The sequence below is a fragment of the Melanotaenia boesemani genome, chromosome 18 (assembly GCF_017639745.1).
Source record: "Melanotaenia boesemani isolate fMelBoe1 chromosome 18, fMelBoe1.pri, whole genome shotgun sequence".
In the NCBI taxonomy this organism is placed as follows: domain Eukaryota; kingdom Metazoa; phylum Chordata; class Actinopteri; order Atheriniformes; family Melanotaeniidae; genus Melanotaenia; species Melanotaenia boesemani.
Window position 1 is genome coordinate 28,885,334 of NC_055699.1, and position 23,345 is coordinate 28,908,678.

The following is a 23,345-nucleotide window of genomic DNA, read 5'->3' on the forward strand; positions in this document are numbered from 1 at the left end:
TCAGTATTTCCATCTGATGCAGAGAGGTGGATGTTTTGTCTCCTCCCCTGTGTTAACAAGTGCTAGCTCAAATGGAATTGTTTCATTGTTGTTGTTTTTGGAGTATATTTCACTCAATGGCCTACACAATGGTGTTTTTTTTTTTTATCTAATTAAAGAGTTACACAAAATATACATATGATAATCAGTATATCAATGCATTAAAAAAAACAATTGTATTGTATTTACATGACAGGGTTTAATTTGTCATACAGATGGTGAGAGATGTGCTACTTAGTGAACAGTTAACAAATTAGACTCTCATGATCACATTCTGTGACCCCAAACAGACGGCAACATTCAGTTCAGAAAAGACACGTTTCCATAAAGAAAAGGCATTTAGGGCACACAGGGTTGATTGGTGGAAAAACTACCAGCCAAAGAACACAATCACAGTCACCAAAGTTTTAGCAAGCCAAGGGCAAACTGTCTGTGCAAACAGTTACCAATGAGTCCGCAGCTGCAGCTGGTTTATATTTCCCCAGAGTGTGGCTGCAACATTGACAATAGGCCAGGCAACTTTCCAATCATCTGACAGTAAGCGAAGGTGTGGTGAACACAGCTAATCCACAGCAGGCAGGAAACATGGGTGTGGTGAGCAGAGCCAATCCCCGGTGAGTGATGGCACACAGGGATTTGCATGCAAAAAAGACATTAGGCAAAAAAAAGAGAGTCATTAGGCAAAAGGGTCAGGCAACACAGAGGTTTCTTTAGACAGAGCCTACAGCACTGTGCATTGAGAGAGAAAAGAGGAGAGCCATTTGTAATACCACTGAAGTGGCAGAGAGGGCTGCAAGATGGCTGTGGCTCAAGAGGGGGGATCCTTGGAGACAGGGTAGCTAGCTAGCCACCTGGACACAAGCTGAGGCCTGATCAGCCTCGGCTAGGTCACCTGGATGAGAGTGTATGATGTTAAAAGACTCGAAACACCTAATCATTCGAGGAACATCACTGAAGATGTGTCCAGAGGCATTAGGATTTTTTTTTAAAGGGACATCATTTTCACACAAGGATTGACCATCACAGAGTCCAGACCTGAACCCCATTGAGAATCTTTGGGATGTGCTGGAGAAGACAGTGCAGTGGTCGGACTCTACCATCATCAATCTTGGAGAAAAATAAATGCAACTCTGGATGGAAAAAGATGTGACATTGCAGAGGCTATGCCACAGAAAATGCTGCTGTAATCAAAGCCAAAGGAGGTAAATCTAAATATTAGTATGTGACCTTTTTTGGCCATGAAATGTATTAATACATGGATAATAAAGAGGAGCAGAGAGGAGAATCATGGCATGTCCCCCTGACACCTATGAGTTTTATGAATTTCATTTCAAACTCTGTTGATGAGTTTTGCTCTGATATGTAAAAAGATGTGCATGAATTTGAGGAAATTAGCCACAGCACATGTAACATGATGAAACAAGCCAAAGTATGAACTTGACAACTGACGAGTTAAAGTTTTTTACAAGTTTATTCAAATTGGATGAACCGTGAGGTCAAGGAGTTGGAATGATTTTAAACTTACTGCACATTTAGGTACAATCTTGGTTTTTGGAGGATCGACTTCTCCGTTTGGAGGGAATCCTTTTCTTATTAAACTGCCCCATTCTGCTGGATTTCCATCACTGCTTGTAGTCTTTAGCTCTGGATATCATGCAGTTCCAAGAAGCATCAGGTAGAAATGAATGGAAATCTAACTTGAAGGCGGACTCAAACTAGTTTTCTTTGCATTCTTTTTGCTTGCGATGTCAGACCTATCTATCCATTGTGGTGGCTGTAGCTCAGGAGCAAGAGTTGTGGTGTGGTGTATGAATGTGTTTGTGATAGTGAAAGCACAACGTAGATTAAAACTAAGAAGTGATGTTAATATACGTGAAAATGGGTTCTTGGACTAGAAAAGAGCTATATTAGCACAATAAATTTATTAATTATTTATTGTAACCACAACAATCCAAGGAACATTAGAATTCATTATTAAGTGTGATTAAAACTATTAACTGGAACACCCCTGTCACTGGAGTCGCTGAGGGTTTTAAAGCAGGTAAATTAAAGATGGCCAAAGAAATGTTAGCATGTTTACTAACTTAAGTAGAAATTCTGCTGCCTGCTTCCTAACATAACCCACTGACTGAAAAATATGGAGGTTAAGTTGTTTACTTGTTGCATAAAAAACCCTTTTTGTATAATTCTGAAATGTACATTATAAGTTTTTAGTAATCTTTTCTATCTTTTTTTTTACCTCTTATAAGTCACCACTTTCCTTTGTACCAATATTTACCTTTAACTGCTTGAATTTAAATTAAAACACTGTGAATATAAACTGATCAAACTTCTGCCTTTCATCTCTGTAAACACTATTTTTATTTCTCTTTTGAACACATTTTGTTTAGGAGCTTTTATTTTTGTCAACAGGATCCCAGTTCCTGTAGTGATGTCACTTCCTGTAATTTGGTCAACTCTCCTTCAGTTCACCACCAGCACTGCTGAGTAGTTGTGTACACGTAGAAGCCGGGTCATATCACGTACTGTTATGTCTTCACAATAAACCTCTGCAGTCAGAAAGGCATGGCAGAGAGAGAGAGACCGGGAACTGACCAGTGAGAGGATGCAACACATCAGCCATAGTTCTCGCCTCCAGTCTCAAAAGTCCAACAGTCAGCAAGCAAGTTGTGATCAACCAAGCATGCTGTGAATTGTTGAAGGCACATTTGTCACCACTGAGTGCCCACTGGGTCACGTTTATGCTCACAGTGGGTTGTTAGTCTCTCAAAAACATGTTCCCATGTTCCCAAATACTGTTTTGTGGCCTTGCCTCCTTGTGATGTGTGTGTTTACTCGTTAGTACCATTTTACATGCTCACATCATGTAAAGCGATTGTTTTACCTTTGTTTTTACATATGTAATGTGGATAAACATGGATAAACCAGTAGTCAAGCAGAAGTTTGTAGCATTTGGGCCAATGTAATCCTGAGTATAAATGATTAGTGATTTAAAATGTGATCATCTTAAACCCTGCAAGGGTCAGAGGTGAAGAATAGATCTTCAACTTACACTCTTAATCCACTTCAGGAACCTATAGGAACCACAAGTAAACCTGCAGTCTGAGAGTGAAGTGCTCTGTTGGGAAAATCTGGAACTTTGAGGTCTTTAAGATCCAACGGAGCTTGGTCTGTCACGATCATGGGCTGTGTGGGGGTCATGTTCGTCATTTTCTGGTTGTAGTTTTGGGTTGTGGTTCTGGTTTTTTTCATTAGTTTCTGTTTTGAGATCATGGTTTGGGTTTTTGGTTTATGTTAGTTTTTTCCTTGTGTGCTCTGTGGTTTCTGTTTCTGCCTCATTAGAACACCTGGTCTAATTACTCATCCACTTCACCTGTTCCCTATTACTCCCTCCTTGTATATATGTCCTTGGTTTTCAGTCACTCCTTGTCAGATCCTCGTATGTGCTCTTATGTGGTCATATGCGGTACATGTTGTATGGATTATCCCTGTCTTGTGTGGTTCTCTGTCTTGAGTTTTGGGAAATAAACCTTTCACCTGCACCAATTCTGCCTCCTGCCCTGACTGCCTGCAATTGGATCCTCACCTCCACAGCAGTCTGTGACATGGTCAGTAAGAGCTTCATATGTGGAAAGAAGAATTTTAAATCCTATTCTGCATGATCCCTTCTGCTAATTCTAATCAGAAGCCTCACTGTAACATTTAAAGTTAGAGGCTTTCCAAGAAATTTCTGTCTATAAAATTAGGGTTAGAATAAACGTCACCTTTTATGCAGTGGACTTCAGCACAGAATTAACAAGAAAAAGCATGAAGCAGTATTTGAACATTAGAGACATCTTGGAATGAATAACTCATCAAAGTATCATCCTTGGTGGTGATGCTTTTTAAAGTAAAGTGAGAACAATAGCGTTTGTTGGTTATTGAGTGCACTGGGTTGATGAACCTCATCAATTTCCATCATATTGTGTCCTCAAAACGTCAACCTGTGCTGTGTAACCTGCCTTGTGCTCATGCTTTGTGCAAACTAGTGCGGCTCGATGGAGACCAGATGAAATGTTGACATTAATGAGAGGAAACATCAGGTCCTGTGAGCCACGCCATAAATAACCACAAGCTGAACACTACTCGACCCAAAGAGAGAAAGAGGGGTCCTCAGTAACACCTACAGTGTGTGTTGTTAGGTCCATTAATACTTGAAACTTTCTGGAAAATGAGTTATCCCTCCGTATCTGGTTGTCGAATCCTAAACAAAGCAGAAAGTAATCTGCTATTTTTTAATTTAGCCTGAAGATGTAAAGGAAAATTGATAACTTTTATGCTAACCAGTATAAAAGTTCTGAACAGACATACATTTTCACATCACACATTTCTAACTTCCAGCTGTGACAGTTCAGGAGTCCTCACCCTCATCAGGAGCCGATTTGATCTCATTAACTGCAGCAGAAACACCATGTCACTTCATACTTCCATTTCATTGTGATATCCCCACAGCAGCCAGATTCATACGATAGCACAGTGACTATTATTATTCACCTTTCTGCAGCCATCGCTGCCCAGCAGTGTCCAGCTGAGTTAAGTGTTGAGAAAAGTACTGAAAAGTATTCAGTAAATGCTGGATCTGAAAAATAACAAATGCCAAAATAATTAACGAAATTAGCTTAATGATAATAAAATGTGCACTGAAACCTGTTTGTCCTCAAAAGACAATTTGGTTATAAATAGTTATACAGTGAAGTTGAAATCATAAAAACAGCTTTATGTACCAACAGGTCATTAATTCCTCCTGAACTTGGACAGCAGCCGGCAGTCTGGTCCCATGAGCAAAGGGCAAACATCCTCGTGGTGTTGTGACTTAAGAGGAAAGTGGTAAAATAAATCCATTTAAAGTTCAAGTTTATTTTTATAGAACATTTACTGCAACCCCAGTTGCCCAAAGTGCTGAATAATAAAACATCTTCACAATAAAACAATTAAATCAGTAAAAAACAAACAACATAAGACCGGAATAAAAAGCAAAAGCAAGCAAGGACTTAAGACCAGAAACAGATTGGGCAGCTCTATCAGAAAGCTTTAGAGCAGCGACTGAAAACCTTCTGTCACCCATGGACTTGGGCCTAGAATAAAGAATCCTTCAGAAGGAGCTGGGTCTTCAGAGTCCTGGCTGGAGCATTCAGCATTTCTGACAAATACAAGGGAGCCAAACCATTTAAGGCTTTAAAACAACTTTAAAAAATTGTACTGAGTCTTAAAACTAACAGGAAGCCAGTGCAAAGTAGCGGCACAGGGGTGTGATCACGTTGTTTCCTCCCTGCAAGAAACCAAGCAGCTGCATTTTGTGATCAAGGCCATAATACAGGGAGCTGCAGGAATCTAGGTGGATGACTTCTTCCAGGTCTTTCTTAGGTAGGTAGGGCTTTATCTTGCCAAGCAGTCGGTGTAAGCCCCGCGTAGTCTCTAGATGTGGCTTTGGGCCCACTGTCTGATGATGAATCTCATTTAGGACGAAGGCATTAATTAATCTTCTTTGATCATCTGAAATTCTACTGATGAATAAACTTTAAAAGTGACAATGTATATTAACATAATTAGTCGATCTCCTAATAACTACAATACATTTTAGTTAGTTAGCTTACTTGTTGGGTGTAAGTGAACCCCCACTGACCTAGTAACCGCTAAATAACCATCCTTTCATGAAAATCAATAAAATGAAAGATACTAATATCTTATGATAAAATGAAATCTTTACTATTATATCCGAAGTGGACAATGACAAATGTGGCAGAAGGAGAAACTGGAGCAGTTCTGGCTTCAGAGCTTCACTGTGGGGACATTTCCGGTGCAGGCTCCACTCTCAGGACACCTCCACCATAGCGTAGGAAAAAACTAACTTTACCACGCCCACTCCCCTACCACCAACCGCCACATGGGAGGTGACTAGACGAAGAAGAACAGACTGAACACATTAGCGTCTGCAACAGTGGGAGGTTTCTCTACAGCTTAATCTGCTAAACGTAAAATGTGGCTTTTCTCTGCTTGTCAGCAATGTGAATCTGTCGTGTAAATTGCGTTATATTTAAAGCAAGTAAGGTTAGCGAATGTTACAGCGAGTTAGTCGTGTACAGGTTTGATTGTTTGGAGGTGTTTACACCAACGCAAGAGTTCATTAACGACTGCGCCGGGTTTGATAAAACAGTTTAGCTTGAACTTGTAGCAGAGTTAGTAAAAATATTTTTCATTAGGTTTGATTTTTTTTTTTTAATTCATTATACTTCTGTTTGTCTCCAGAGTGGCTTTGGTCATTTTCAGTTTATGGTTTAAAACGTAAAACCGCTCATTAACGCAGGCCTGGACTCAAATAAGTAGCTTTTACAGCTAAGCAGCCTGTGAAGACCTTGCTGTAATTTGGGAGAACAAAGAAACATGAAAAAGAGTTAATGTCAGTCAAAATTAGACAGTACTGTACAGTATATAGCATATTGGACTAAGTGTAACTTATTGTAAAATGCAAAAATTATGATGGACATTTCATTTTGTAAAAAACCTCTCCTGTAACTCTTCAGATCTGCTGGTTGCTGTGTGAAAAAGTCTGTTCATGTTGAGTTTAATTCAGCATGAAGGGACTTTGTCACCTGGATCCTTGTCAGTTATTTTTTCCACGCTACAAAATTGTTGGTACCCTTCAGTTAATGAAAGAAAAACTCACAATGGTCACAGAAATAACTTGAATCTGACAAAAGTAATAATAAACAAAAATTCTATGAAATTTAACCCATGAAAGTCAGACATTGCTTTTCAACCATGCTTCAACAGAATTATTTAAAAAACATAAACTCGTGAAACAGGCCTGGACACAAATGATGGTACCGCTAGAAAAGACTGAAAATAATGTGACCAAAGTGACATGTTAATCCAGTGTTTCCCTGCCCTGCATGTTTTAGATGTAACCCTATTTTATTACCTGAATTAAATGAATGCCTCATTATCAGGCTGCAAAGAACTGGATGAGGAAGTTCATTAATTTGAATCAGGTGTGTTGGAGTAGGAACACATCTAAGACATGCAGGGCAGGGGGTCCTGAGGACCTGGACTGGGAAACACTGTGTTAATCCAAGGTGTGTCCACTAATTGGCATCACAGGTGTCTACAATCTTGTAACCAGTCAGTGGGCCTATATATAGGCTACAGGTAGTCACTGTGCTGTTTGGTGACATGGTGTGTACCACACTCAACATGGACTAGAGGAAGCAAAGGAAAGAGTTGTCTCAGGAGATTAGAAAGAAAATTATAGACAAGCATGTTAAAGGTAAAGTCTATAAGACCATCTCCAAGCAGCTTGATGTTCCTGTGACTACAGTTACACATATTATTCAGAAATGTAAGATCCATGGGACTGTAGCCAACCTCCCTGGACGTGGCTGCAGGAGGAAAATTGATGACAAATCAAAGACACAGATAATACGAACGGTAACAAAAGAGCCCAGAAAAACTTCTAAAGAGTTTAAAGGTGAACTCACTAATTCTGCTGAAGCATGGTTGAAAAGCAATGTCATGTTTGCAAATGAAAACTGGTTCTCAAACATTTTTTCCTGGTTAAATAAATAAAGGTGAAAGACTTTCATTGGTTAAATTTCATAGAATTTTCATTTATTACTACTTTTGTCAGATTGAAGTTATTTCTGTGACCATTGTGAGATTTTCTTTCATTAACCGAAGGGTACCAACAATTTTGTCCACGTTTGTAAAGAAGTCGCTGGGGTTAATAACACCAGGCTAATTAAAATGAATGGGGTTTCAATTGTTTTCACTTTTTTGTGGTGCAAGATATTTAAAATCTAAACTAAATTTAAACATTGACATTAAATACAATGAAAACTAAAATCCAATGAGCAGAACCCGACTAAGAAAACTGGAATTAAAGAAGACAAAAATAAGAGCCTAAGAGCTTAAGGCTTACAATTCAAGTACACAAACAGGGCTAATCATACACAGTTATTAATATTTTCCACAATAAAATCTGTTGATTGTGCCGAAAACATTCAGAGGGGTATTAATAACTGAAAAGTATGTTTTTAAAAGAAGAACAAGCGACTGTATGCTTTTTAATCATTTCACTTAATTTTATTTACAGTGTGACCAAAACAGTGAGACATGGTCAAAACCATAGACTGTATATACATGATGGACGGAGCCTCCGTGACAGTAGGTTTTTGAAGCTCGTTGGGCTGTTCCCACCTTCGCCACCTTAGCAGCGTCACGTGTGTCACCATTATCAGAAAATCCAAACATGGGTAGGAGGTGGAGCTGAGAGGCAAACTGTAAGGTGGAGGTGGACGTTGATGATTGACACCCATCAAACTCCAAACTGCTTGTAGCTAAGAACTAACCGAGCTAACCTGTAGCTAACGATAGCTAACCAGCTAAAGCTAAGGCACAGTGTTAGCCGGCTAAAACCCGAGGTTCGGCTACACTCTCCCTTCTTGCCGCGGATATTGGATACCTGTCAATCAAAAGGACACACCCCTAATTATGCTGAATTTCAAGATTAAATAACAGAAAAAAAAATTCACCAGCTCCAAGGTAAACATGAACTATTAATCCTAAAATGTGTTTTTTTGTACCAGGCTTTAAACATGTTTATTTCTGCTGTGAAGTTGGTCTTTTTAACATGGGAGTCTATGGGGATTTGCTCTGTTTTGGAGCCAGCCACTAGTGGATGATAGGTGGACTGCAATTCTTTTTGCACTTCGGCATAGGCTTCACTTTTTACAGGTGGAGGCTGCCACTTGGTTAAAACACGCATCGGCAATTTGTTGGTGCATTTTATTTTGAAAATGTTTTGTTTTTTCCTGAGAGTGGAGCCTGCACTGGAACTGTCTCCACAGCGGAGCTCTGCAGCCAGACTGTCTTGGTGAAACTGTGGTGTCCAATACTTTGCCTCAGTGTTTTGGTTTCTTCAGTGAGAAATCATATTTCTTTTATGTGTGTGGATGAGGACACAGTGTCTACCTATGCTCTGAAGAATTACATTTTTATTAGCCCTCATTGCAAGACTAAACCGGGGCTGCTAGTTTTAGTTTATCTGTACCACTTAGTCCTTTACGGGCCGTGGGGCAGCTGGAGCCTAACCCAGCATTTAGCAGGTGAGAGGCAGGTACACCCTGGACAGGTCAGCAGTCCATCACATGGCCAACAGAAAGAAACAACCATTCACATTCACATTCACTCCTAGGTAGAATTTAGAGTGACCAGTTGACCTAACATGCATGTCTTTGGATGGTGAAAGGAAGCCGGAATACCCAGAGAGAACCCACACATACACGGGGAGAACATGCAAACTCCATACAGAACATAGTTGTTTTCACACAGAACACAAAATTGTTTTAATCCTCTTAAGGCCCAAACATTTTTTTTTTTTACATGTATTTTTTATTTCTGTTATTTGGGCTTGTTTTAACCCACAGCATCATATTTTGATGTACTTTTAGAGAACAATGATGTTCACATATGTGGACTAATATTCCAAATTTCCATAAAACATATTTAAGTCAACTTTGGATAATAGAGTGAAAAAACTCTATTTCCACCTTGAACACAGCAGTTTTTTCCTGACTGCTTTTGCATGTATTAATACCACAGATACACACATTTTTAACATGTTTTGATTTTCAGAGAGTAAAAACAACATAATAGTTGAAGGACAAACATGTCTGGATTGCACGTCGTGTTTTTTGGACCACTAGATGTCGTAATTGAACATTGTGCCATTGAAGTCTCGAGTAATGAATAATTTTTTTTAATCAGTTGCTGAAGCATCAACAAAGCCTCGATCGGTGTTGTGGACACCATAGTTAACTAGGTCTTGGCTAGATCATTCTGTTGTGAGTCAAGGCCAATGAGAAAGGACTCAAATGCAGAACCACGAGGCAAGAGAGAGCTGGATTTAGAAATATGGATTTCATTTTTTTTTTTTTTTCCAGATGTTCAGAAAATGTGCCCAACAGTAAAAGACAAGAAAGGAGATCTGGTATTTTCTAAGGCTTTTTGTCACTAGGGGTTCTGAGAGAAAACGGATGGCATGAAGCATGAAGGGCCTTTTCTGCATGTCTCTATATGAGGCATTCGTTAACCAGCTGAGCTACCTGGCGCCTCAGCACAAAGCATATTTATTTGTTTATTCTGCAGGGTTGCATTCACTTCCTTATTGTCTGGTCTAACACAGCCTGTATTGCCACCTTCTGATAATAGTAAGCTATGTAGTGTATTTGTTTAAATCCAGTTAAAGGAATCCAGCCTAATTTGGCAGCTATAGAAAATGGAGCTGTTGTTTTGGTTTTAAGCTCCACTTTTCTCATCAGTGGCTCCTCAGAGGACAAATGTCTTGTCCCTTTAAGTTTATTTATATTATGAAAAAAGCATGAACACAAAGACATGCATGCAGCTCTAGAGGGATTAGAATTAGTGCATACATAGGGTTGAAGTGTAATTTTAATGCTAATTGTCACAGATTCTTCAGGGCTTTGATTACCAGCTGTTACTTCTGAGGAGGCTGAGAGCATCTTTAGGCTGATTGCATCTCACAAGAAGTGACTGTGTCCTGAGATCATGATGCAGTCATTGACAATGCTTTGAAGACTCTGTTGAAAACATCAAGGGAAATATATGCATATCTAAGATTAAATTATATCCACACACTTGCTCTGGAGAGGCAGGAGAGCAAGGACAGGAGCACTCTTTTCATTAATGGCATCAGACATTGTGGCTAATAAATGTTTGTCATATGGACAAAGCATATATGTGACCTGTAACATGGACCTGCAGGTTCAGTAATAACAGTTAGAAATTCCAGTATCACTGCCCATATGCTCTTCAGAGTACTGATTAGTCTTATCTTGCACATTGGCTGTGCATAGCCGTCACACCGAAGAAGGCAAGGCTGTCATTTTGGGCATGAAAACTCAGCTGTGTGCTCCACCCTGGACCAGTGGGGAATCCACTGGATATGGAAAAAGAAGGAACAATGCACCCTGAAAATACAAAGCTTTCTTTCATGTGTCATTTGCTTAAGACCACTTTAACTCTTGTATTGGATTCACTTTTGGGACCCACTGATATCCCCCAGTTTTGATTTATAACCCATTAACATACAAAGTGTGGAAACACTTTAGATTTGATTGGAAAGTGTGTCATAACTTTTGACTGGAGCTGTATTTTTATCTCAATTTCAAATAATGCAGATAACATATTAAAGTCTGTAATTACCTTTAGTGGATCAGATTTACCCATGGAAGTGTGATTCCTTTTTTTAAGAGTTAGAATTTTTTTTTGTTAAATCAATTACTCAAGAATCATGGTTATTTAAAATGCATTAAGGCACTGCTTTGATTTACACTTTGATTCTAAACTAAACTTATGATTACTCAGTGAACAGGGGTTTGGTGAATAGAAAGACATGCCTGTATAACAGAATGTGGCTGTATAGACCATTCTTAGCTTTCGTCACTGATCACGTGACTTGCACATTGGTTCGTAGATGACAAAAGATAAACAAAGGAGGAGTACAGTTATCCAGCTCAGCTGCTACAGCTATCTTGTAGCATTAAAAAAATTTATTGGTACATCCATGGTGTGATTTTGAATGTTCCAATTGACATCCCAAGTATGGGATTTTAATTTACAAACTGCGTGCTGACCCTGAACGACGAGCTAAATGGGTTGTTGCCCTCAAATAAGATAATTGGAAACTGTCAAAAAGCTCTCAGCTGTGTAGCACTCACTTTATCGGTGGTACGTTTATAGAAAAAATATTAAAAAATTATAGGAAAAATATAGATAAAAAAGGATAAACCTGAGCAGTCAGTGCAAATTCTAGTAAATGTTTTGGATAGAACTCACAAACAATACGCCCTGCCCATAGATGCTTCACATGAATGGAGCATGTTGGACATGAGACTTCTATGATGTCACAAATGTTATTTATTTTATTTTTATGTTACTCAAATGTAAGACTTCTTATTTACTCATTTATTCATTTATTTATTCATTCAGTCATTTTTAGCTGGAAGGGGGGTGGGGGGGAGGTGGGGGTTGGGCTTGGTATGTGTGTATACATGTGTGTGTGTGTGACTGTGAAAGATTTCATTGAGTGTTTTTATTCTTATATTTTTAATCATGTAAAGAACTTTGTGTTGCCTATGGCAATACTCATAAGCAAACTGGTCCAGTTGTCTCAGGTTTGAAGGGAACCTTTTCCAGACGGCATGTTTCAGCTCCTTCCATAGATGCTCAGTAGGATTTAGGTCAGGGCTCATAGAAGCCACTTTAGAATAGTCCATGTTTTCCTCTTAGCCATTCTTGTGTGTTTTTAGCTGTGTTTTAGGTCATTGTCCTGTTGAAAGACCCATGACCTGAGACTGAGACCAAGCTATCTGACATTGGCCAGCACATTTCTCTCTAGAATCCCTTGATAGTCTTGAGATTTCATTGTACCTGCACAGATTCAAGACACCCTGTACCAGATGCAGCAAAGCAGCCCCAGAACATAACAGAGTCTCCTCCATGTTTCCCAGTAGGGACGGTGTTCTTTTCTTCATATGCTTCATTTTTCCATCTGTAAACATAGAGCTGATGTGTCTTGGTAAAAAGTTCCATTTGTGTCTCATCTGTCCATAGGACATTCTCCCAGAAGCTTTGTGGCTTTTCAACATGTAGTTTGGATTTTTTATGGTTTGTTTTTAACAATGGTTCCTCCTTGGTCGTCTCCCATTAAGTCCAGTTTAGCTCAAACAACAACGGATGGTGCGATCTGACACTGATGTTCCTTGAGCTTGAAGTTCACCTTTAATCTCTTTAGAAGTTTTTCTGGGCTCTTTTGTTACCGTTCGTATTATCCGTCTCTTTGATTTGTCATCAATTTTCCTCCTGCGGCCACATCCAGGGAGGTTGGCTACAGTCCCATGGATCTTAAATTTCTGAATATTATGTGCAACTGTAGTCACAGGAACATCAAGCTGCTTGGAGATGGTCTTATAGCCTTTACCTTTAACATGCTTGTCTATAATTTTCTTTCTAATCTCCTGAGACAACTCTTTCCTTTGCTTCCTCTGGTCCATGTTGAGTGTGGTACACACCATGTCACCAAACAGCACAGTGACTACCCGTAGCCTATATATAGACCCACTGACTGGTTACAAGGTTGTAGACACCTGTGATGCTAATTAGTGGACACATCTTGAATTAACATGTCCCTTTGGTCACATTATTTTCAGTGTTTTCTAGGGGTACCATCATTTTTGTTCAGGCCTGTTTCATGAGTTTTTTTAAATAATTCTGTTCAAGTTCAAGTTCAAGTTTATTTATATAGCGCATTTTCTGCAACAGCAGCTGCCCAAAGTGCTGAACAAAAGAACAACAAACACTCCACAGTTGAAAATAAAGCACTACACAAAAAAACAATAAAAACCAATGAAAATAAAAACAGAAATAAAATTGATAAAAAAAGATGAAATCAATAAAATAATAAAAACAACAAAACCAGAATTAAAAACTAGAATAAAACTAAAATAAAATTAAATAAAACATGCAAATGTCAAGCTCAATTTTGTTCAAATGCCAGCGCAAAGAAGTAGGTTTTGAGTAAAGACTTAACACCAACGACAGGCTGAGCAGCTCTAATGTAAAGGGGAAGCTGTTCCAAAGCTTAGGAGCGGCAACAGAGAAGCTCTGTCACCCCTAGATTTAAGTCTAGCATGCGGGACCTTCAGTAAGAACTGTGAAGAGGACCTAAGAGTCCTGGCCGGAGCATGCTGGTGTAGCAACTCTGACAAGTATGAGGGAGCCAAACCATTTAACGCTTTAAAACAATTAATAAAATCTTGTACTGGGTCCTAAAACTAACAGGAAGCCAATGCAAAGATGTGAGCACAGGGGTGATGTGACCACGCCGTCTTCTGCCTGTATGCAACCGAGCAGCAGCGTTTTGGACAGCTGCAGTCGATGTAGAGATGACTGGTCAATGCCATAATATAGGGAGTTGCAGTAATCTAAGCGGGACATAATGAGCAGGTGGATAACTTTTTCAAGGTCATGCTTGGGCAGGTAGTTGAAGCATGGTTGAAAAGCAATGTCTGGCTTTCATTGGTTAAATTTCATAGAATTTTTATTTATTATTACTTTTGTCAGATTCAAATTGTTTCTGTGACCATTGTGAGTTTTTCTTTCATTAACTGAAGGGTACCAACAATTGTGTCCACGTCTGTATTTATCTATGAAAAATAAAGGCAATGCATTACTAAAATACAGTAAACTGCAGTGGTTTAATACCATTGTGCCTGATGACCAGACACTTCACATTAGTCTATAGTTAACGAAAAAATAATTGAGGGTAATTTTGTCTTCCCCTAGACAAAAGACAAGCGTTGTCCCCAGCCTATGTCCCGTCCATCTTTATGTTTGTCTGCACTCCTGAGAAAAGAAGGCAAAATGATGATCTGGAAAAGTTTGAAAGATGACAGCAAGTAAACAAAAAGAAGAGTAAAAATTATAGTAACGTTTTTAAAAACTAGCCTTGTTCATTTCTTTAAGTCTTGAACAATTATTCTTGTTCATTGAACAAGAAATACAAAAATGCTCATGTGTTACCAGGAGCACAGTCAAATAATAAGCTTATACGTAAGTTGTGTTTTTAAAAAAGTAACATTTTTTCACAGTAATTGTTAGTAACGTTAACTCCTGAATATACTACTGAGACATCCCTAATTTTTACATTGCATTGGCTTTGACATGAAGAGAAAATAATTTGTTTAGGGCACTAGCTGAAGAAATGTATAAGCCTCTAATCTAAGGTTTTTACACTCAGATTGGAGGAATTTGGAAAATCATACAGATTTTGAGAATCAACAAGTGCACATTTTTTTACCAGAATATCTCCGTCTGACCTGACCACATAAACGCTGAACTGGTCTGCCAGCGCCAGCCCTGATGAGAACCAGTTAATAGTCACTACAGTGGAAGCTGGTCCCAGCTAGCTCTTTGCCACCTAATGTGGTGGCGTAAACGAACAGTATGACATCAGTGAGAATGGTCTATGTAGCCCACCACTAACTGTATTGTGGTATAGGCCCTGAGCTCTGTAAATATATGCACTGGATGTGTGCTATAAAGTGGTAAAACACTGTTTCAAAAGGAATAGGAAATAAACACAGAAATATTAACTTAGTTAACCAACTTGTATTTCAGACAGATAATTGAATGCACAATAAACTGACCCTTGGTCAGTTTCAGTTGGACATGAAATACAAAATTAAATATGTAAAGTGGGCCCACTCACCAAACACAAATAACTAAAGCCGGCACCTGGTTTACCCACATATCAAAAGAGGAAATAAATAAAAAGGTGCAGGCCTGAAGCGTGGCTCGGGAGCGGTGCAGCCCAAACTTTATGGCTGGTTAGAAGCAAAAAAACAAAATAATACCTCCAATTGCTGAACTCTCTTTTGTCAACTGGTACCGGAGAAGAAGCTGGAACTGATGTATGCAGGTCCCAAGAGTAGCTTTCCTCCGTGCAGACTTGAATCTCCAAACTTATCCTTACTTCGTCGCGCTGACAGCGGCTCGATCTTCCACGTGTCCTCGTTGGAAGAGTCGAATAAAACCGGGCGGAAGCTGAGCTAGCTTCTGGCGGCTAACCGTCCCCACACTGGACTAGTGTTGGCTAATGCGCACGCTGTAGCTTAGCAAGGTGAAGCACACTTGAACAACCGGGCGTTAACTTCGGTTGGAAGTAGCATCCGCTGTCCAAACATATATATTCAGTGTCCTAACCCCGACTGTCGAGAAGAGAGTCCGGAACACTGGCTGTAAAACCGGAGACAAACTTTCGGACAGGTTTTGTCGTAAAAATCCCTCCTTTGCTTCTGCTTCGCCTTCCTCGTCTTCGTCTTTTCTTTTTCCCTCTCGTTCTCTCCACCAATCAACCACCCGCAAAGGTGTCACTCACTCAGCACTTCCTGTTACCAAAATCTTTCAAAGTAAAATAGCATACATAGCCATGAACTCTCAAAATAAAACTTAAAATAATGAATTTCAGTTCGTCATCATTTAACACATTTACAGTTTTCTTTTAATTATGAACATATGACAGCAGGAACAATTTATAATAAATGTTTTCAACTCGTCACTGTTTTTAACCACATACTTTTTAAATTACCATTCAACATTACAAAACAACAGTTTGTACCTGGTTACACCTATATGTACCACAGGTGTACTTTTTGTAGTTTCTGCAAGTGGTTTGTGTTTCTGTGTCCTTTAATGGTTCAAATCAATCAGGGATTTTTCTTACCACTGGCTGCAACATAATGTAGTGGTTGCAGTGATTGGCCCACTAGAGCAGGTCATATGCATATTTCCCATCTTGCTTTGTGGTGCCTCTGTTCCGCTCTGCACCATGAGTGAAGTGTATATGCAGTTGTTTCAGACCCTATGCCTACAAACACTAAACCTCAATGTGTTCTGTTGTTTTTCTTCTGTCTATTGTTGATGAGCTTGCTCATTGCTGCGTTGCTGTTAGAAGTGAGATCAGAATAACTTCAGTAAGAGATCATGAGTAGTACATTGAATCTTTGGAGAATGAAGCTGGCAGAGATGGGATTTATGGCTCTTAGAAGGGAGCCGGATCCTGAGGAGCCGTTCCTTTCAAAGACCCATTCAAAAGACTGGCTCTTTCTCACAATATCTTACAAAATTTCACAATATATAAGAATGACAAACAATCAAAATATGTACCTATATAAAATCTACTATACAAGATTTAAAAATTATAGGAAAAATATAGATAAAAAAGGATAAACCTGAGCAGTCAGTGCAAATTCTAGTAAATGTTTTGGATAGAACTCATAGTATTTGTTTCCAAACAATACTCTCTGCCCATAGATGCTTCACATGAATGGAGCGTGTTGGACATTAGACTTCTATGATGTCACATGTTACTTATTTTATTTTCATTTTACTCAACGGTGCTACTTCTTAGTTACTTATTTATTCATTTATTTAATTATTCAGTCATTTTTAGCTGGAAGGGGGGTGGGGGTGGGGGGGATTGGGCTTGGCGCGTGTGTGTATACATGTGTGCGTGTGACTGTGTGAAAGATTTCATTGAGTGTTTTTATTCTAATGTTTTTAATCATATAAAGAACTTTGTGTTGCCTATGGCATGAAAAGCGCTTTATAGACAAAGTTTGATTTGATAAAGGCAGTGTCAAAAATTTGTATATGAAAAGAATGGCTCACAAATGAACGGCTCAGAGCTGTGAAATGGTTTCCATCGTTCATTTAAAAGAGTCGTTCAAAAGAATCGATTCGTTCATGAACGTCACATCTCTAGAGGCTAGTGTCAGCAGCACTTGGCAAAGGAAGACTAGTGGATTGCCTTTATCAAGGCAGGGAGAACAGCATGGGTACAGAGCGATGTAAGTGGATGGTGACATCCAACCAAATGGAGCTAGCGCCATTTGTAGAGGCCTTTCTCAAGGTTGGTAGAAACCTGCCTAATGACTCCTCAGCTTGCAGCAAAGATCTTCCACCTCAGAAAGCAATCCAGCAACAGCCATGTTTCTGAGTTGACCACCAACACTGCCCAAGCTTCCTCGTTATACTGGTAAAAAGGCACTTGATTGTTATCTCATCCAGGTGGAACTAGCAGCTGAACTGCATCATTGGTATCAGTAGAGACTGAAGTGCAAGTTGCCTTGGCTCTAGAGGGAGGTTGCCCTTCACTCTGACAGAAGAACACCACAGTTGGTTGACCTCAGGAAGGCACTTAAGCTGTAATTTGGGAATCGGAACTATGCTGAACATGCGTGGGAATGGCTAACCAAACGACGACACCTTGACAATGAGAGCCAGGGAGACTATGCCGCAGAAATCATATTGCAGACATGAAGCCTGTCAGCTGCCTGGCAGAAGCAGAGAGGGTGGAGCCCATGCTGAGGTTGAGGAACAACAGCCGTGATTTGGGGCCCCATGTGGCCCAGCATTGATGATAACGATAATTGGGAGCCACTGAGACAGGTGACTGCTATCCCACTGTGGAGACCAGAGAGGAGACGAGGGGGAGGAGAGTGCTTCTGGTTGCACCATGGATGGGCCAACTACATGGATTGTTCATAAACGGCAAACTTGGGAGTGTTGATCTTTGGGCCCTAGTCAACACAGGCTCCACTATCTCCCTGGACCATCCCAGTGCGCTGCCTGGTACAGAAACACCAGGTGTCCAGAGCTAGTCTCCCACCAAGCACTTCATCACCACAGCCACTGGTGAGCACGCCAGGCTGAGAGGCAGGCAACATCAACAGAGACCAAACAGTCCAGGAGCTGTGTCAGCAGAGCTGCATAGGGCACACCAGGAGCAGAGCAAGCAGGTACATGAGCTGCTGGAGAACTATATTGACATTTTTGCTGCCAAGGATGAGGACTGCTCCTGCACTAACCTGGTCCAACATAACATTGACGCTGATGAAACAAGACCCAACCACCTGTGTCCCTATCGCTTGCCTTTTTTCAAACCAGGCTAAGGCAGAGAAGGAGATGCTGGAAGCAGACATTATAGAGCCCTCAAACAGACCTTAGGCTGCACCAGTGATCCTGGTGGAGAGGAAGAATACAGGCTGGATTCTCTGCGTTAACTACCAGCGATTGAACAGCTGCACTCACAAAGACTCCTACCTATTCCCCTGCGTTGATGATGCCATTTACCATCTCTCTGAATCCAACTGGTTCAGCTCCCTTGACCTTTGCAGTAGCAAGTTGTTACAGCTGCAACCTCAGCCAACCAGAGAGGAACTATTGTGTCACCAGCCATGAGTTGCTGTCCATAATTCAGGGGCTGTGCCACTTTATGACAAATTCATCCTGACATATTCCAAGTTTGTATGATCTGTGGAGAACTGCTGTGATGGATGGATGGATGGATGGACAGTCTTAAGGTCTTGTCTAGTAGCTACATTATCCCACAAATCTGAACATAGCAGTTTCACAAAGGTAGAGAAATTATTCATTGACTAACTTTGTGGCTTCAAAAATTGTCACATGCTTTAAAATTCATGACATGAAACATGAAAATATCATGAAAGAAATGTTTTCTACTTTAAATGCCTAAGAACATGTACGTTTGAGGAGGGATGCCTGCTGGGAATCATCTGTGGAGGGTCACGTTAAAGACCAGACTTAACACTTTGAAGAATGTTGAATTTCTTGACATAAATGGGCAAAAACTAAGAAAAAAATGTATTTAATGTTTAAACTTAGCATACTCATCCAATTTGCTTTCACTGAAAATTATTCAATGCTAAAGGTCTAAAATGTTTCAGGATTCATTTTAGAGAGCCAGGCGTGAATTTTCATGCTTTGGTATTATTATGTAAAACTTAATTGTCTTGCTCTGAATAGTTACAAGATCCAAATTTTAGCTCCAGCTTAAAACTATATTTTACAATTGATGCCTTAAAAATTATGCCAACTGAATAATTATATTTAAAAAACATATATTTAGCATTAATCTGACTTAGTTGTCTGTTTCATTCAGTGTAGGGAGCCATGTAATGATATAAATTAACAGAAGAGAAGTGAAGGAGCTGGGAGGCATCTGTACTTGCAAATATACTATGCAGGACAGTTCTATTAATCACTGTGGACAATGTGAAAATGAATTAACATGTTGTCTCCCTGTTTGACAGCAATCAGACCCTGGGAGTTTCCTTGCCACCTGCATTAGTTCACTTGAATGGTTAGCTCACTGTTGCCATCAATAACACAATAGTTTAGCCTCAGATAAAAATGATAAATTCACTGCCTTTCCTTCAGACCCCGATTCAGCCGACCATTTATTTTAATATTTCAGCAAGTACTGGCCGCTATCGTTAATCACTGTTAGACTGCAGATAGGCAGGGAGGAATCACAGGGAGTGGGAAGCCGGAGAAGCCGAGATGGGTTGACGCAGGAGGGAGGAGGAATGGGTCGGGGAATGCCACTTCTCATTGGAGAAGCTGTTGCTCATCTGTCGCCAGCTCGTTGGGGCATGGCTAAAGGCTCCCGTTCAGTCAAACTTCTCTCCTGTACGCATGACATTTCAATTACACAGCGAGCTCCCATACCTCTCTCTACAGCCAGATAAGCCAAAACACCAAATACCACACACACACACACACACAAACAGTGCAGAAGTGTGTCCTGCAGGGTTTTCTGTGGATGTCATACTGACTGGTGACAGGTGGATGTACTATACAGAAACAATTCTTCACAGGTGCCTAAACAGATATTTGAATAATGACCTAAATGATTTCAATCAGTTTTATGTGACTTATGTGGAACGAAACCTGAGACAGTGAGACTAATAGCTGTTTTCTGAGGGAAAACAATTGATTTTTAAGGCAGCGAAGCTACAGAAAATAACAGCAGAGGACAAATATGTATTGGGTTGAAGTTCAGAGAAAACAATGGTTTGAGGTGATGGGTGAAATACCCCTGATTCAGTACAGGCCATTTATAAACAATGCAAAGGGCTTGTAAAAATAAAAGAAATAATAATATGATCATCAAAATAAGTAGATACTACAAACGATAACAAGAATTACGCTGAAGAAAGTACCGAGATGTCCAGATTTTAACATCCTGAAGACATTTGTGTAGATAAGCTAACATACCAAGATCTGAGGCTGTTATAGTCTGCACGAAGGATGGAAGGAAATTTTATTTATACAGCACCTTTCACAGATATAAAACACAAAGTGCTTTACATTAGGAATATATAAAAAAACAAAAACAAACATAAGAACACATACACTCAGTCATTAAAACCCTTATTTAACTAAAAAGCTTGCTTGAATAAAAATGTTTTCAACTGCTTTTTAAAAGAATTGACCGAATGTAAACTCGCAGTTTGAGGCTGCACATTCCACAGCTGGGTGAAGAAGTGTGAATAAAAAGAGTTTCCATAAAGATTTACAATTACATTACGAGGGTTCTGAAAAATTTTGTATTCAACTGTTCTGTCCATGGCAGCATTATATGCTATCATGTCTGATGACAAAGAGCTTAGCAGACTGGTGTCCTTACATTTAGCCAAGGCTCTCCACTCATGAATGGTAAAATTTGCAATAGTTCATTGATCCCTTTGCTTTATTATAGAAGCCAAGAGCAGCATGCCAGTACAGAACAGCTCTGTACTGGAACGCCCCTTGAATCCAGCAGTTGTGGTGTTAAAGAAAATAAGATGATGGCTAAGCTATTATCCATGTTGAAGGACAGTCCCAATCCCAGTTAGCAGTTAGCATTTTATTATACATATAATACAATAAATATGTACATTATATATATATATATATATATATATATATATATATATATATATATACATATATAAAGTTTGCATGTTCTTCAGCTATGCATGGGTTCTCTCCCGGCTTCTTTCCACAGTCCAAAGACATGCATGCTTGGCTGATCTGAGTCTCTAAACTCACACTAAGCGCAAGTGTGAGTCTGAGTGAATATTTGTCTATCTGTGTTGGTTCTCTGATGGGCTAAAAACAGCTGCAACAACTCTTCATTTGAATGATCCATTATTCAAATTCAATAAACATTGTTTTCTCAAGATAACACGATAAATTATCTTGTTTTCATATGAAAACAGTGTTAAAAATAACATGCAACCCCAGACGCTCTTGGCTTCTGTACTTTATCACTAGTGATATTCAGATAGACCATTTTTTTCTGTTGTCAGATGTGTCTCAGTGAGGGCACAATGAGGTGGATATATCACCTCTATAGATTTGATTTTCTCACTGTAAAGTGGCCTAATTTTGATTTCAGTCCTTTCCAGGTGTAGGAAATTATCCCATTTCCTGCGACCTGAAGAACAAATCAAGCCTGCGGGCATGAGCTGCCATGTTCCAAGTATGATGGGATGGCTCTTCGTATTGCCTTTCATACCTTTATGTTTTTCCCTGCTGGCTTGGCTTCCTCTGAACAGAACAATGAGATGGAAATGTTTGTTCACAATCACATCTGGTCCTAAGCCATAAACTTATGTTATTCCACAGATCCATAGCCGCCTGTTTGTCTTTCTCATATCATGTGTGTCTTGCGTTGTCATTGTCAAGATGATTTATCCTGGAGAAAAACATGGGATGTTTTCAGTGACATGATCACACTACAAAAAATCTGTGTCCCACAAGCCAGCAGTAGATATGCCTCAGGACATCCACAGTCATCAGTCATATGAACGTATGGTGAATTTTCATCTGCTTCTCACAGGTAAGAGAGCACGTAGCAGGTTTCACCTCTACACTGACATTTCCTTTGCTGTTTTCAAGCAAGCTCAGTTTGATTAGTTTGAAGGCATAACTGTTGCAAAACTGTAAAAATACTGATTTGTGGAAAGGATTGTGGGGAAAAAAAAGAAAATTGCTAATTTAGTTCTTATGTTATCAGACACTTAGCTTTATCATAAGCCTACCTGACATGTTTATTATTGTTATTTTGTTATAACTGGTCATTCAGATAATTTAGCTTTTCAAATGAGAGAAATACTAAGAAATAAAGTCAGCCCAGGAACAACAACTCTGTCTTGAAGGCAAGATAATGGACCCAAAGAGCAGACAGCTCTAAAGCTGAGAACAAAAAAGGGTTTATCTGATGACAAAAGAGTCTTGTGAGCTGGTAGGTAGAAACAACGAGAGGGCAGACAGCTGATTCTTGGTATTCTAGGTTGAATTAGAGGCAGAAATTTGTGGCTCTGGACTAGAAGATGCAGAATATACAGCAGGTCTGGAACTTAACAATGCTGAAAACGGGATTCTCTGGAAGAACAAAGCAGATATTAAACCTGGAAGCATGAGCAAGACAAGATTCTTAAAAATACAAAAGACCAGATACCATGTGTTGATAGTTCAACGCTCTGGTGTCGAGTGAAGGAAGGATGCAGTCTAAATACACTGCTGGTGGATGAGTAGATGACTGGCAGCCGTAATGATTAGATGAATGCCAGCTGCACCGTACCTGTCTGAGGAAACAACCACGCCCACACACACACACACACACACACACACACACACACACACAGGGGAAAGAAGGAGAATAACAGAAAGGCGGACACGCGAGTCCAGAGTCCATGACAGACTCAGCTTTTTAGTATTCTACGTATTGAAGTCACCACTACAACAATGGGGACACACAACTGAGCCAAGGCTTAAACAAGCGACTCTAACTATGAGACAACAATGCTAACTGCTACACCACCATGCAGCAGGAACAT